Genomic DNA, 17,511 nt, shown 5'->3' on the forward strand with positions numbered 1-17,511 from the left:
TTCCCAAATGGTTTTACCTTTTTGGATTTCACTTTCATTTTGCTTCTACATATTCTTATATTATTTTTATATATAGTTTTTGAGCCCTTCAGCGTCTGAAAAAAATCTATTTGGCTCAAACACTTAACTGGTAATTTCCATAAGGAATATTTTAGATTTAAATCTTTTTGTTCCCTCAGAACTTTTGATGCCATTGTCTACTAAGAGCTCATGTGCTCATGGGAAGACCAATGTCATTTGCTTCGCTAATTTGTAGGTATACTATTTGAGTGTTGTTTCTTTGTTTTTTCTCTATAAAATTGTTTAGATCTTCTTAGTTAAGGTAAACTTGGTTTAAATTGCTTAAGTGGCTGGCATGGAATTCCTCATCTTTATAATCTTCCCTGAATAAGAGTCTTGACTATAAGAACTGTGGGGGTGGTGAACACATGGGGTGGCACTCTCTCCTCCTTTATAGAGGTGTGATGCCCACACACAAGAGAGCCCCCTTTCCCTCCCATTCCCAATGCCAAATAAAGGGTTTTGCCTGGCCATCCTTAGCAGATCTCTTCATCTTTTTGCAGATTATTAAAAACCAGTGTACCAAACCTTCTCCATATTTCAGTGATGCTTCTATTTCAACACAGTGAGTTTTCTTCAATGAAATGGATAAGCTAAAAAAAATTATGGCTATCAGATACTCCATTATCTAAGGACTTATATGAAATTCATAGTGATGTAGTATGAGAATTCTATGACTATATGATAGTATTGTTCCATAGTAAATATGACTTCTTCCACAAATTTAAGCACTAGAATAAATGTTTCTTTAAGCACATGGCTGTGTGTGGCAGGAATGAAGGAAAAAAGGAAGGGGAGAAAAGTATTGTAATACTGTTCTATAGTTGGTTCCTGAGGAATGGTCTTCTAGCAGAGCCTTTTGCCTATCCCTTTGGCACATTGTATCCAATTCAAAATGTAAACAAGTGGAGCACCTGTAATCTGAAGGCCCTGTTGGTAAAATCCTGTACCACCAGGGAAATCTTAGGCCACATTACTATCCTAGTCTCAGGTTCTCAATTTTATGAGTACACCTATTGAAAGCTACAATCTTATCAAACAAAAATGTGGTAGTATAGTATGGTTACATAAATGCAAAAAATATGAAGATTTGCTATGTCACACACTTTCTATGATGCAATCCCAACAATTCCTTACATTCCTTTGATGATTTATGAGATACCAAGGTTTTCATCATCCATTATCTTATTTGAGCCTGAGAGGTATAAAAGATTGATATTGTCAAATTTTTCCTACTGAAAAGGAAAAGAGATCACTATAGAAACCAAGTAATTTAGCCAAAGTTATAGAGGTAGACAATGTGACCATGAGTAAAAGAAATCTCATTTAAAACAGTCAGGACACCCAAAGTGAGTAGCTATCCTGCACATACCATTCCTTGCAGCTTGCATAAACAGCAGGAAGAAGGAAGATAAGAATTGTTTTGACAAGGGAGGCCATTTTTCACATAGGAATTTCATTTCCGGCTTTTAAGAAAAAGAAGAAACTTTCCTCCTTAACCTAGCAGCAGCACACTAACCATCACTTGCAGCAAATGAGAAACCACTATAACCTCCAACCCTTGTTCTTCTCCAATGAATTTTTGTTTAAAGCCACTCTTCTCAATTTCCTTCCAAAACTTTATAAAAGCTGACTTCTCTCCGTCTCTTCAGATTTGCCTATGATTTGACATAGTTTGTCCCGAATTGCATTTCCTCTGCTATTCCCAAATAAACTTATCTTGGTACTAAAATAAGTGGCTATTTTATTTTTAAGGTTAACAACAGCATGGAAGACATAATTGCAACCCAGATCTATGAGTCCTGGTTCAACATTCTCTCTCAACAACATAGTGAAGCATAGTTCCACAAGCTCCAAAATATATACGGCAAGAGTGGAAATAATCCAATAAAAGACTTTCAGTTGCCCTCTCAATCCCCTCTGTGGCCACAAGTCACTTTAATTTTTTTCTCTTATCCCACTTATACACCCTTAAATTGTGTGTCAGCTGCATTTTTCTCTGCCAGCTTAGAACTAAGATATTCCCAGGATTTAACTGTGATATATTCAACCCAGGACTTGTACCTGAGCACCAGGAACCATGGCTTTGTCTTTCAGTAAGACAACAGGGGCCTTCTTTCATCTCACTGCACTTGTCTAAAAGCCTAGAAACTAGAGATAAGAATAAAAGGACTGACGAAATGTAATCTCTCTTCCTTTTTTCCCTCACCCACAGCTACGGTTTTCTGATTCATTTCAACCTCTTTGTGGCACATAAAGGTATAGAAATTTCAAGAAGACACACAGTAGTAGTGGTTAGAGCAGCAGGCACTTTTAAGCCTCATGATTTGTGCTGGCTTGGCATTTCCCAAAGGCGTTTCTTTGGGGATCAAATTACTTACAAAGCCTGTGTGCTCCACAGGGAAATCAGATGAGTGAGCAGAGCAAAGCTGTTTCAAAGGCTCATGTATCACTTTGGGAAAATCAAAGTTTCTCGTGAAACTCTAAATCTGGAGCTTAGCCCTTTGACAAGTCATTTCAAACCCTAGATTATAATCCCTGACCCCTTTGGAATTACAGTTGGTTTAAATGTTTCTGGATAAGTAAAATGTTGTCCTACAATGAGGAAAAAGCAAATTGCCATTTGAAAAACCAGTCTTTGGCAATCATGTTGGAACTTCAGGAAGATTGTTTTCTTTTTCATCATTACTGTGTGTCAAACGTAATCACAAAGTCACAGTTCTCAATGGCAGAAAGTATATCCTTGGTATATATTCAACCACAAATACTTTTTTGAGCTCTAATTCACTGACGTCAGCCTTGGGCCACTTCATCTTTCAAGGAAGCCTACCAGAAAAAAAATACGAAGAAAAAGCAAGAGTCAGTGATAACTAAATTGTATTTTCAAGAGCTATTCCAATTCTTAAATTATACATTTTTTTGTGTGAAGTAAAAAAAGTTATGGGGTCATATATGGTATTGAGAGGAAAGAAGGTCTCTGCTTTAAGACAAATTACTTACGTTCAAATTCTTCATCAAATATTTATGTGATCTGTAGTGGATCAAAACACAGCTCTGTTTTCTATTTTCCTCATCTGAAAAGTTGTATTTTAAACAAATTTGATTCTGCCCTAAAATTCTGGAAATGTTCCTGTGTGAACCAAATAAGACAATAGATGTGAAGGCTTTTCAATATTATAAAAAGCTTTTTGAATATCTGGAATATTTCCTTGTTAGTTGAGGGCCCAAGGCCATGAAGAATTAGAACTTCATCCCCTGGAGAGGGAGGAGGAAGGAGTAATGGAATGTCATTCAGGCTGGCGACATAAGCCAGGGTGCCCAAAGTTAGTAAAAATATGGTTTTGTGGGAGAAATGCTGATTGGTCCTACAAAATGAGAATATACTGTCGAGTTTGATAAAGTGGCAGACAAAATGACAGGTTGGTGTCAGATCATGGAGGAACTCAAGTGTCGTGGCACTTTTAGCCAGCCCCAAGCTTTTATATTGTTAAGCCTCAAAGTCACTTTCCAGGGTGTGAAATGCTTCTTCTTGTTTGCAGTGGTCCCAGGAAATCAGACTGCTCTCAGGACATCCATCAGCACAGCTCATTGTAGTCCATTCTGGCTGAGTGCATTTGCATCCCCTAAACTTTCCTGTATTAAAGAGAGCCAACAGATAAACTGTAGTATAATCTTAAGCAGACACAAAGATTATGCTTCTTCTTCTTCTTCTTTTTTTAATGAAGAAGTTTGTAAAAACTTTACCTACTGAATTAAAATTTGAATTTGACCATACTGGAAATAGTGTAAATTATAAATTAACACTGTCAAAATTTAGCTGTCCAAATAACTGCTAAATTATTAAAAGGTAGTATGGACATTCAGTTTTGTATATCGAGCTAGGATAGCTCCCCATAAGGGTAAAATGTTATATCTGGGAATTAAAATGAATGTTAATATTTAAGAAATATTATTATATTTGAAAAAAGAGAAAATATTTCTTGCAAATAAAATACCTGAAGTTTGAAATATGCTGTTCTAGATTAGCATTGTTGGCAAATATATGTAAATCACAGGGTAGGATTATATCAATGACCAAAAGCCCTATGAAGCATTTTAAATTATAAAGACAAACTATTAACTTTTTAGGTAAAAACAGTTATTTGGTGGATTAGGATTTAATCCAAATTATTTTTGGATTACTTTATATATTTTTGGATTATTTATATGTTACTTCAATATCACATTAGTACCAAAATTGTTGTCCTTTTATTACAGAGTATTTGATATCATGGTATCATATTAAAATTACATATGTTCCTTTGTGAGTTCTAGATTAATATTAAGAAGATAATCCTGCAAATGCAAATACCTTAACAAAATCCTACAAATATTTTAACAAAAATATCCTGCAAATATTTAACAAATATTTAACAAAATGAATTCTTAATTCTCACACCAAATGCAAAATGGGCATAAAATTACACAAATATTAAATAATAAATGTTCGGGAAATAATTGTAAAATAATTAAAACCCATCAAGATGAAGCATCACATTAAAAGATAATTTATACTTATTGTTTGTAACATATTATACTGATAATTTGAATTAGGTAATTTTGACACATAATAAATATTATAGTTTAATATTATTTTAAATTTTCTACATTTTTTAATCCACATTTAATCTCTTTGAATGAACTACCAACAAGTTTAGAATTTAAATGTAAAAATATTGACAAACACCCTCTTAGACAGTTTTTAGTAAGAGGTTCTGCCAAGATAAGCTGTGACCATTATTGGAAAATATTCTGTACTCGTAAGGATCAGCTAGCCCAAGATGTGGTGACAAAAAACTGAAATATTCACTTAACACAGAAACATTTATTTCTCACTGATTCAAAGTCCTCTGAATGTCAAGTTTCTTTAAAGGGCAGCTCCCTTCTAAAAGTGACTCAGGACCCAAACCTACTTACTTCTCATCACTGCCCATTAGTCAGATGTAGTAAAATGACCCCACCAAAACAAAAGAACTGGAAATTTTTTTCTGCCCAATGCAGAGAACACAAGACACTGAAAGCATCTAACACACCTCCCAACATATACTCTTCCCTCTTGTTATGCCCTCTTTGGTAATTTCTGTTTCCTTATTGCTACCCAAAACAATCCTCTCTTACTACAAGATAATATCTCAGGTTTTGGCTTCTTCATTGTCCTGAATGCCAATATGAGAAAAGAATATCTCATAACTAAATTCCTCTACAAATAAATGCTGACACGTGACCTGATCTGTGACTATGATTAATAATATTAACACTGACAGCTAGTTTTTTCTGTTTATTGAGCATAAACCAAATGCCCAGATTTCTGCTATAGACTCTTGTTTAATCTGTTACCCATGACATAGATACTATTATCCTTATTTTGATGCAGAGATAAGTAAAGCCAACAATATCACATAACCAATATATGGCCAAACTGTGATGTAATGTTGGATCTATTTGACAACAAAGGCTGTGATCTTCCTACTGCACTACACTTCCCATCCTTGTCCACACCTCTCATGCCCTCCCTTCATCTATCAAATGAGTATAAAGTGTAAATTCTCTTAGAAATGTGGCCAAAAAAATTTGAATTCACCTGTCATCAAAAACCAAGGAACAACAGAAAACTTAAGGATGTAGGGCTACAAAAAGAGTTCTTAGACTTGACACAAAAACTGTAGTCTATAAAAGGAAAAGGTAGTAGGTTAGTCTTATTAGAAAACAAAGCAAAATGAAACGAAAAGCTATTGCATGTGACAGACTGTGGAGAGCATAAAAAAGAAAATCTGTGGACTGAACAGTCAGTATTACCTTCATCTTCACGAGGTATAGTCCATGTTGTTGAGTTTATATTTAACTTCCTTCCCTGACTGTGAGTCCTTCGAGCAAACACTATATATTGTGTGTATATGTATGTATGTGTGTGTATATATATATGTGTGTGTGTGTGTGTGTGTGTGTGTACAATAGGCTTATAACTCACCATTTTATAATAATAATAAGAATAATTATAAATCCTATTAGAAACTGGGCAAAAGACATGAACATACATGGCACCAAAGAGGCTATATTTCACATGGTAAATGTCATATCAGTTCATGAAAAAAAATGTTCAACACTTCACTACACAGCTACCAGAATGGCTAAAATAAAAATGGTGACATCATTAAATGCTGGTGAGGATATGGAAAAACCGAATCACTTGTACATTGCTAATGGGAATAGGAAATTGGAAAGCCACTCTAGAAAAGTCTGGCAGTTTATTTTTTTTAAAAAGTAAATATACTACTTATCTATGAAACAACTCAATACTTACATCCTTCAGCATTTATCCCAGAAACATGAAAGCAAAGTTCATACAGAAACATACGAAACACAGGTTCATAGCAACTTTATTTGAAATGTCCAAAACATGGAAAGCACACAGGTGTCCTTCAATGGATGAATGGTTAAACAAACCATGGTATATTCAATGTTATGGTCAGAGGTATAGATCTACTGATTCACTGCAATGGCTAATGTTTTGAATCAGCGGCAAGGCACATGGAAGAAATAAGATTGGAAGATTGTTGACAAAGACTGGAAAAGAGGTATAATCCAGAGGTCAGAATGTGAATACTCACTAAAAATGACCCTTTTGGACTAGAGTTACAGAAATGTAGTAACAGTGTTGTGGTTGCAGTCAGTCATACTCCCCATTTACTCTACTGTTTGCTCAAAGGACTCACGACATGAGTATAGAGTCAGGGAAAGCAGTTAAATACATGCCCAACAACACGGATCTCACCTCATGAAGGTGAGGATAATACTGACTGTCTAATCTGCCAGAATCAGAGAAACGTGTTAAACTCAAAAGGGGGCCAATAGCTAGGGGAACTAGCAAGATGTCTTGTGTGAAGTTGAATATGTTGGGCCAGTTCCATCATGAAAGGGGCAATGATTTGGCCTCACTGGAATAGATACTGCCATTTTCCCTGCCTGCCCACTGTTTCTCTGACAACAGCACTATGGACTTAATGAATTCACTATTGTGAGAACACCCACAACATTGCTTCCAAACACACCTTACATCAGAAGTAATACAATAGGCTTATGTTCATGGTAATGGCTATCCAACCGTACAGAAACATCTGGCATCTGGTATATGGAATTGCCAACTGAAGACACAGTTAAAGCACCAGCTAGAAAACATTACCATCCAAAGTTAAAGTGCTTTCTTTCATAATGTGATCCACTCACTGAGCTAATGACTATTTATTCTGGCTGTATCTCTCATGACCAGAATATATGGGTACCAAAATTAATGGTTGGAAATGGAGGTGGTATTTATTGTTTTCCTCCTTGACTTTGGACTTTGCTAGCTTAAAGATATTAATACATAAGAAAAAATAATTTATTAGGGTCACTTAATTGTGAGTTGACATGAATACTGACTATTTCCCACTTTGCTTATCACTGAATACAAAGGCAAAAAGTAAGAAAGATGAATGAAAGAAAGAAAGAAAGAAAGAAAGAAAGAAAGAAAAAAGAAAAGAAGAGGAGGAGGAAGGGAGGGAGAGAGGGAGTGAGGAAGGAGGAAGAGGAGGAGAAGAGGAAGGAGAGGAAACAGGAAGGAGAGAAAGGAGAAGAGGAGAAGAAGACAAAGAAGACTGCTATTAAAGCAACTGATCCTGATTATCAAAGGGGCAAGGTTGGTGTTACATTTTTCAGCCAGTAAGGAATTTGTCTGAAACACAAAAAATCCTCTGGAACACAGAGGAGCCCTTTATTCCTTCTATGTTCAGTGATAAAAGATGATAACAACCTTAAACAAACAGGATCCATGGGTTCAAACACTCAAAATAAAGGTTTAAGAAACCTCCCTAGGTCCCCTACCAAGTAAAGATAAAATCCTGACTGAGAGCAAAGGGACAAGGAATGGTACTGTAGAAAGGAAGTCATCCATGAATAAGCACAACATTGTGACCAGTGACAGAAAAGATGACTAGAAACTAATCAAACTAGTTTCCTGTGTTACATATATATTCGTGACTAATTCCATTGTCTTTCCATGTGCTATTATAGTAACTTGCATTAGATATTTTAACAGATAACCGATAAATTAATTATGGATTAGCTCAATGAATTCACACAATAAAGATCTGTTCTTTACTTGTGTGGTCAGATACTTATGTTCTTTGTCAAGTTTTGCATTTCTTCCATCCAGAGACTCAAGAATCCAAGCAGCTTCCATCTTGAAGCTCTACCATTCAGTGACTTCACATTTCCAATGCCCTCATCTAATGCAGAGATGGGTAAAAGGCATGAAAAATTGGAATACTGTGCACCTCACACTGAAATCGTTCAGCCTTCATGGATAATCACACGTGAATACATCAGATTTGCTGAGAAATGTGGAAGCAAAGGTATTTGTTTCTCCTCAGATGGCTTTCTTAGAGTCCTGAGCATGCTCAGCTATAAGTATCAAGTGGTAGAAATGGTGTATTACTATAACACTTCCTTGGTGTTAGTCTTGATATGGGTTTCCTGGGCACGTGACTGTTAGATATGTAGCATTTCTGCTTAGTTCTTGGTCCACACAAGTTTTCTTGGGCTACCTAATAGTCTTCCTGTTAAAACTAGTAAGAGTAACTTCTGCTGTTTGCATTAAGAACTCTGAATGATTCAGGTCTCAAATGATGAACTATCATACATACTGGTGATTTAGGAAAGGAGGTATTATTGAGAAGTAGAACTTTCTTTGAATTTTTAAAATCATGTTCAAATTTGGTGAAACTTAAATTCTAGTTATTAGAACCAATAAAAAGAGGGATGGAGCAAAAGACCACTCTCTTCTCAAGCAGAAATAATTTGAGAGGGACAGTGTCCCTTTTTTATGGATGCCAGATATGTTCTTTTCAGTGTTTTCATTAATAACCTCTGACAATCACTCCCTCTATTTATCTTCTAGTTTTCAAACTGTTTTTCTCTGCACACAGATTGCTGTAAAATCAATTTTATTTTTATCTCAACTAGATTTCATAATAAATAAATAGAATGAATGAATAGATAGATAGATAGATAGATAGATAGACAGATAGATAGAATATCACATATGCCATGAGTCCAAGCTTTCTATTTTGTTTTAATTCATATAATGATAGAGCTGGGAAGAATGTTAGGAATGACTAATTCTATTTCCTGAAATTATAGACACTGAGACCTAAAGAGAGAAAATGTTAATTGTCTATGGTCAGTAATGTTTGGTAAAGCTTAGCTCAGAACTCCAACCCCTTGGTATTCAACTCAATGACTTTTCAATGTCCCTCTTATCTGAGGTCCTTATAATGATAGTCACTGCTCTCTAATTTCCAATTATAATCTTATAATTATATATCATTTTAATTATATATATATTATAATTATAATTATATCTCATTATAATCCATAGCCTCTCAAAGGCACAGAACCTAAGATTCAAATTAATGCCAAGTTAAATACTTCTTGTGTTAAAAAGGTGTTCTATCAAATAATCATTAAAATATAACTCAAAAGTTTTCTCTGGTTTGAGCTCAGGTTGTGATTTTTCTGCATTCTCAATTTCCCTTGCTCCATTAACTCCTACCTTCAAATACCATTTTCTTTTCATTCTCATTGTCTTAGTTAAATGTATGTGTCAATATGAAGTAAGCTTTCCCACTAAATCAATCAGTCTCTATAATACGTTTTTAGAACATGGTTAATATATTCTCATGAGTAACTTTTCTTATACTTGGTGATAGACATCAGAGTCAATCATGCATAGCTAACTTCAGAGATAATTAATAAGTTGCATGCCCAGATATATCAATATTCCTTTCCACAGAAAATCGCTGTTTTCATGAAAACTATTTATTAATATGCTTTTTCTTAGAACGTGAATTCCTGCCCTGGTCTCTTGCATTGGTAATTGAGTGATACAACAAACCATATTTTAATACAAAAAAGTAATAGAGGTAATGGATCTAACCACATTTTCATGCAGAGACCATTGGAATCACCAAAATCAAATTGAAAGATATATCAATAATTAACAAAGACCAGTTCTTTTTTCTGGAGAGTCATTGGCCTATACCCAGTCCCACTCTACTCTCTTTGTGTCCAAATTTTTTTTGTTTTTATTCACAAAACACTTTGTTCAAGTGAAAATATACTTCAAACTCCAGTATGTAAATGAAGTAAAAGTGGAGTTACTCTGGATGAAGTGCATGCCTGACTAAAATCTCCTCAATTCCCATGCTGGACTTTGATGTTCAATGATGTTCAGAGGAACACAGAAGACTCCCAGGAGCACAGTTTGAGGGTACAAGAAGCTTGAGACTGAAAGGTTTTTTTATAGATAATCTCATCTAGACAAAAAAAAAAAATCCTTCGTTCTGCTTGAACCGAAGCAAAAGAAGGCAAGAAAGCAGCCAATGACATATAAACTCATCATCACCAGCGAGGGTAGCACTACCTTTAAGTACCCTCTCTGACATTAAAGACATTCTTGACCACAAGCTCCAGACTAATTCAGTTTTATTCATGTAGCTGCATAAACCATTTGGATATGTGCCCTAGCATATTGGTATTTATATTCAAACATTAGCAAGTTAGGATTTTACCCCATCCTTCTTGTGTTAAGTATTTACTGAGAGGCTGAGTGAAACTTTAGAGAAACATGATACTCACAAACTGAGATTTAATGGGTTTTAGATTCCAACTATATTGCTGCAAAAAAATGTATTTGTTGTGCATTGGATGGTAAATGTTAAATACCAGAAAGAAATAATCACTGAAACTTCTAAAAACAGATATTTTCATAGTCCTTGGTCATACATATGACTATTCATTGTATTATGTTTTAAAAGTTGTTACCAGGTGCTCATTTTAAAAATTTTAATTCCAGTATAGTTAACATACAGTATTATATTAGTTTCAGGTATACAACATAGTGATTCAACACTTCCATACATCACCCTGTACTCAACACAAGTGCACTTCTAAATCCCCATCACCTGTTTCACCAACTGCTCCCCCCACTCCACTATGGTAACCATCAGTTTGTTCTTTATAGCTAAGAGTCTGTTTTTTTGTTGTTGTTGTTTTGTATGTCTCTCTTTTTTTCTCTTTTTTTTGTTCTTGTTCCTTAAAATCCCACAAATGAGTGAAATAGTATGGTATTTATCTTTCTCTGACTTATTTCACTTAGCAATTCTACTCTCTAGCTCCATCCATGTTGTTGCAAATGGCAAGATTTAATTCTGTTTTATGGCTGAATAATATTCCAGTGTGTGTGTGTGTGTGTGTGTGTCCCACATTTTTCTTTGTCCATTCATCTATCAGTGGACACTCAAGCTCCTTCCATAATTGGCTATTATAAATAATACTGCAATAAACATAGGGGGCATGTATCCTTTTGAACAAGCTGCTCATTTGACTAAGGTTTTTGGTCACTTTAGTCATGCAAGTTAAGTCCTTGTAACTCTTCAGGTAACCATTGATGGAATGTCTTGGTAAACTGGTTGTTTGGATTCCAGTTGCTACAGCTACATAGAAACTCAAAGTGTCCTTTGCTTCTGCATAGTTCAGTTGCCTTTCCTCTCATGTGGTGCACTTCACTCTTCACTTCAGATTATTTCAGTCTAGATTTGGCTAAAATCCAGACTTAGGTGAAAGGAGTGTAAGGAGCTTTGGATCAGTACTAATGAGAATGACCCTTCAAGCCTACTTGACGGAAGGTTGATATGTACCAACTCTAGCCAAAGAGCCCCTTCTTAATTTAAGAGTACTGACTCGATAATGAGACTCTTAATTCATTTTCTTGTGCCTGGGTCCCTTAGATAAGATATCTTTTTTTTCCCAGATACCAGCTTGGATTTTAGACCCCATATCGAGCTATAAAATTATGTCAAGTACTAGGAATGTTCCCTATATTAAAGGGCTAGAGAAACCTGTGGAAGAAAATCTTTAGCAAAGGAAACAATGAAAATGATGTTTTGGCGGAGAACTTAAACAAAAATCTAGTCTTCCATTCAACAAAGTCATCCTGTAACTATCAAATACCTATTATATGTCAGGCATTGTTTTAGGCACTGGAGATGCAATAATGACAAAAAAAATTAAATCTCTGTTTTCATAAAATTTACATTCAAATGGGTAGACAAACCATAAATAGAATAGATATAAAGAATCGATGATATAGAGGATAATGCCAATTAATAACATGAGAAAAATAATGAAGAGTAAAGGGATAGGGAGTGACATCTCTTTTAATACAAAGATATTTCTGAGGAAATAGCTTTTGAACAGAAATGTGATTAATGCAAATGTATCTCTTCTCTTAACTAAGCTCTAGAAACACAGGGCTCAATATGGGGACAAATGGAGCCCAACCATGCCCCAACAACTGCTCAAGATGTGTCCAGGTGGTCTGCTCCCTTGAAATATAAAAAAATATCTACTGAGAAGAGAACTTAAGACACTTTGGCTTTAGCAAGATAGGAATTCCCTGAATCTAGGACACCTACTTTTTAGACCAGCAGTACTTTTCTAGGCAGTGTCCATACTTTTTTCCAGGAGTTGATTATTAGGTCAGATATATTAGAGGCTAGAGAACATGGATTATTGTTCACAAGAAGACTAAGACAAATAGAAGAAAGTTTCCAGGCTCAGACACTATTGAAGGAGACCTCTTCCTCTAGCAGCCTCAACACCATTGCCTGCTGGCTCCCCAGGGTTTTATATACTAATTGCAGTTATCTCAGAGGCTCTCTGATTTCTTTGTTGCTATATCCCCAAGAATGTAGCGCAACAACATGTTTATGAATGGTACTAAGCAAATATCTGTTGAAAGGATGAATAAATATGAAAGGACACCAACTTCTGGGATTTGCTTCTACCAGTTTAAAGCACTAAATCTGTACGTTTCACAACAGTTGGCAATCATATCAATTGTAGTCACCAATGATTCCTTGCACAAAATAATATGTTCAATACATTTTATTAGGTGAATGACACTCTCCTAGGCCTTTCTGTTCTTTGTCCCTCAGTTAGTTCTCCTTTGCCAACCCTCTAAAAACAGTCTCTTAATTGATCAAAACATTTCAACTAACCATTCTCCTAACAACCAAACCTGAGCATGTTGACAAATGGGTTTATAACTTTCTTCTAATCCATCATTTATTTCAAATTTCTATATTACATAAAAATTCCCATCATTTCTAGACTCACAAACCTGTAATCTTTGGTTTCTTTGTCTCTTTCACCTCTTATATCAAATTGAACATAATGTTTTGACAAGTCTTCTGCAAATATATTATGCAAAAGTATTAATTATGTGCTTGTGACCTGCAAGGCACTGTAAGAAGCACTGATATAAAAACTACCTTTAGGGGTGCCTGGGTAGGTCAGTTCGTTAAGCACCTGACTGTACATCAGCTCAAGTCATGATCTCATGGTTTGTGAAATCTAATTCCACGTAGGGTTCTGTGCTGACATTGTGGAACCTGATTGGGATTCTCTCTCTCCCTCACTCTCTGCCCTTCTCCCACTCTTTCTCTTCCTTTCTCTCACAATAAATAAACATTTAAAAAAATAAATAAAAACTACCTCCAATATCAAAGGGCTTACAATCTCACAAGGAGAATGTTATAAACAAACAAATCATTAATAAGTGATAGAATAAAGAGATTTACATACAAACATGAAAACACAGTGTGTTCACACAAAGTAAACTATTCTATTATAGAAGGTCAAACGAGGCTATGCCTATTTTCATTTTTACAAAAATATATTATGGAGAAAGACTTTAGCAAATGTAGGTGAGGATGAAAATGTAATTTGTTGCTTAAATAGCATGTGACTACAATGTAGGCAGTGGGGACTGAAGTTACTATACGATATGCAGGCAAGGGGCAAATGGTGTCTGGGTGGCTCAGTCGGTTAAGTATCCAACTCTTGAGTTTGGCTCAGGTCATGATCTCAGGGAAATGAGATCAATCCCTGGATCAGTCTCTGTGCTGACAGCATGGAGCTTGCCTGGGATTCTCTCTCTCTCTCTCTCTCTCTCTCACTCTCACTCTCTCATTGCCCCTCTCCCGCTTGTGTGCACATACACCTGTGCACGCCTTCTCTCTCTCTCTCTCTCAAAAAAAAAATAAATAAACTTTTTTTTAAAAAGGAAAAAACAGTGCTCGCTTCGGCAGCACATATACTAAAATTGGAATGATACAGAGAAGATTAGCATGGTCCCTGCGCAAGGATGACACACAAATTCGTGAAGTGTTCCATATTAAAAAAAAAAAAAAAGAAGAAAGGAAAAAATAGGCAGGCAAGAGAGTGATACATTTCAATCATACTAAACAAGATTAACCCATAAAATCCATCAATGTTTATAATACACATCGGAGAGAAAAGTGATATTATAGAAATTCACCCTGTCATACTCAGAAACGATCTGGATTTGGAAAGGAAATCAATGATTTGGTGACATACAAAGTGCTTTCATGATATTATCTCATTTTGGTCCTCACAAAACTTCATGAGATACAAAAGACATAGCTTCCTTTTATTAAAGAGTAAACTGAGTCTAAGCGATGTAAAAATTTGTTCAGGGTCATAACATAATCCAGTGGCAGAGTAGGAGCTTTGACCTGTGTATCCTGAGTTTCAGATCTCTTTCTTTAAAAGCACAGGAAGATGGTAACTGAATTTATCAGAATGAAGCCTTTTCATTTCCACAATCCAAGAAGAAAAGAAGGAGTGAGTCTTGGCTCTGAGTGCCTTATCCTAAATAGGTGTATTGCCTTCAATGATCTATTTATTCAATCCATGTCAGAAGATATGAGTGGTGCCAATTTTTTTAAGTTTATTCATTTATTTTGAGAGAGAGAGAGAGAGAGTGAGAGAGCGCCACAGCGAGTGAAAGTGGGGCAGAGAGAGGAGACAGAATCCCAGGTCGACCCGCAGAGCCCCATTCAGGGCTCGAACTCACAAACCGCAAGATCACGACCTGAGCCAAAATCCAGAGTGGGAGACTTAAGTGACTGAGCCACCCAGGTGTCCCAGGCTATGCCAGTTATCAAAATATTTTTCTGCTCCAAACCCACCCTTGTGTCCTCTGGGAAGCTGGTCCTGAGACCAGTTTTTGCTTTGGTGGCTTTTCCCTAACAGATTCTGTGAATAGAGGGAGCTTGAGAAAGGCTGCAGGGTTGGAAGAGGAAGCCAGAATTTGCTCCTGGCTTTTCGTTGTCCTGAGGGATCTCTGTCAGTTTGTGGTTCCTGTGAGTAACACTTCAGCAAGTCTTTGTCCCCATGATGGCTCCCCATGTTTCTATAGCAGCAGGGTCCCCTTCTCAGAGGTCTGAGTACCAGACCCAGGATGCCTCTCTCTCCTGAGCTCAGAGACACCAAAGACACCATGTGCAGAAGAGCGGAGCTTCTCCCTCTGCTGGCAGCTTCCAGCAGTTGCCATCTCTCCTACACCTTAGAGTTTTCTTTTACTCTTTCAATAGTGGGCAATTTTATACCCACTTAAAATTACTATATGAAATATTTTCTGTGAAATCACTGATATGGGTTCTGTCTCTGTCTGGACCCTAATACATCAGGTTTCCAAGACTTCCCTACTAATCAAATATCTAAAGAGGACTTCAGTTGCCTCTTTCTAACATCTCTAAAAATCATATACATCCCCCCAAATTTACGCAATAGTTCTTAGTCTTGTTTTATATACAATACCCCTTATCCTCCAAGAAAATATATTCCTTCTGGCTTCTATATATATTACTTTAGAATGCCCTCTTTATGCCTTCTTCCTTAAGCTACCATTATCTATCAATCTATCAATCTTTCCTTTTTTTTCTTCTCCCTTTCATCTATCTGTCTATTTATCCTGGTTTACAGTTTCTACTCATTCTAATAATTTCTGTTTTGTAAAGATAATATTTTATATTGCTATAAATATATAATATAAATCATATTTTATGTTATGTAAATCATAATCTACTTCTATAACAAAACAATGCAATATAGGGTATGGTATTCTACTTTCAAAAGAAGAACATTTTCATCCTAACGTTTTCTAAAAGAGTGACACGTTGAAAACAACCTAAATATCTAACATTAGGAAAGTGTTGCAATTAAATACCTTTTCCATTAAATGGAATATTATGTATGTAATAAAAATGTTACTTACAAAGAATTCTAGTGATATGGAAAAATTATTATGACAATATTATGTGAGTAAATATACAATATGTAACTATGACATGATCCTCAACTACATAAAAATTCATAGAATAAAAACTGGAAAAAAGTTAAAATATCAACAGGGATCACCTCTGCATATTTGAACTATGCATAATTTCCTTCTGACTTCTGTATACTTTTATAATAAAAAACATAAACAAAAAACTTATTAAGTTAAAAAAAGGAAATTGAGGATTAGTACCTTTGATTCTCTTATAATTTTCCTTATGACCATTATCATTTTCCTACTTTCTCTTATAAGCTCACAGGGTCTTCAGAAAAGGAAAATTTTTCCTACAATACTCAAAATATACACAAAGTTTCTCATGTGGTCCTTTGAATGCAGCGGTGGTGGCAAACGAATGTTGTCAGATGGAGTCATTTCTCTACCCTTAATTTGCTGACTTTTCATATAATTTCAAAGATGAGGTCTTCATCGATGTAGAGTGATAAGAACACAAAAGGGAGACAGAAGACGTGGACTTAAGTTTTGGGTCTGACACTTTCTAATGATGTAACTTTAGGCAGATCTTTTCAGTCTTGCAAGACTTATTTCCTTAAGATACCTTAATGAAGACCTCACAGGATTATTTTGAAGAGTGAGAGAGATTACATTTGCTGTTAAAATGGTATATAAACCATAAAATTCATACTAGATCAAGTATTTTATTTTCAAATAATTTTCCTTCCAGGACTACTTCATCCCAAACTATTAAAAACATATCACTCCCCAAGCATTTAAATTTTGATCCAAATGTTCTTTTGTTTTTTTAATAAACATCCATCATAACACTACACTTTGAGTACAAATAAATTACAAACAATTTTTTTTCTTTGCAAGGAGCAGTTGTCTTTGGGGGAATTCTCTCTGTCTCTCTCTCTCTCTCTCTCTCTCTCTGTCTCTCTCTTTGTGTGTCTCTCTCTGTCTGTCTCTCTCCTTTTCCTTGTTGTGGAATTTAGTGCAGCATCTAAACCTACAAGATGACATCCATAAACACAGACAAACGTTTACTTAAGATGAAGATCTGTGTCCTACACATAGACTTCCCAGTGAAGCAGGTTTAAGAAGGTCTATATTGCTATAATATATCTTAATTGATCACCATCAGCATGTCATTTTAATGGCCTCATTATTCTAACCTTCCCCTATTTGGAATTCTGAATTTTAAGAAGAACATA

General features: G+C 35.5%; 1 non-coding gene across 1 annotated transcript; it reads left to right on the top strand.

The window, feature by feature from the left end:
- The first annotated feature begins 14,272 nt into the window (after positions 1 to 14,272).
- Positions 14,273 to 14,379, top strand: LOC131513232 (U6 spliceosomal RNA). Its single transcript, XR_009262466.1, has one exon. It is a non-coding gene; the product is annotated as a U6 spliceosomal RNA (small nuclear RNA).
- The last annotated feature ends 3,132 nt before the right edge of the window (positions 14,380 to 17,511 follow it).

The sequence above is a fragment of the Neofelis nebulosa genome, chromosome 5 (genome assembly GCF_028018385.1).
Source record: "Neofelis nebulosa isolate mNeoNeb1 chromosome 5, mNeoNeb1.pri, whole genome shotgun sequence".
In the NCBI taxonomy this organism is placed as follows: Eukaryota; Metazoa; Chordata; class Mammalia; order Carnivora; family Felidae; genus Neofelis; species Neofelis nebulosa.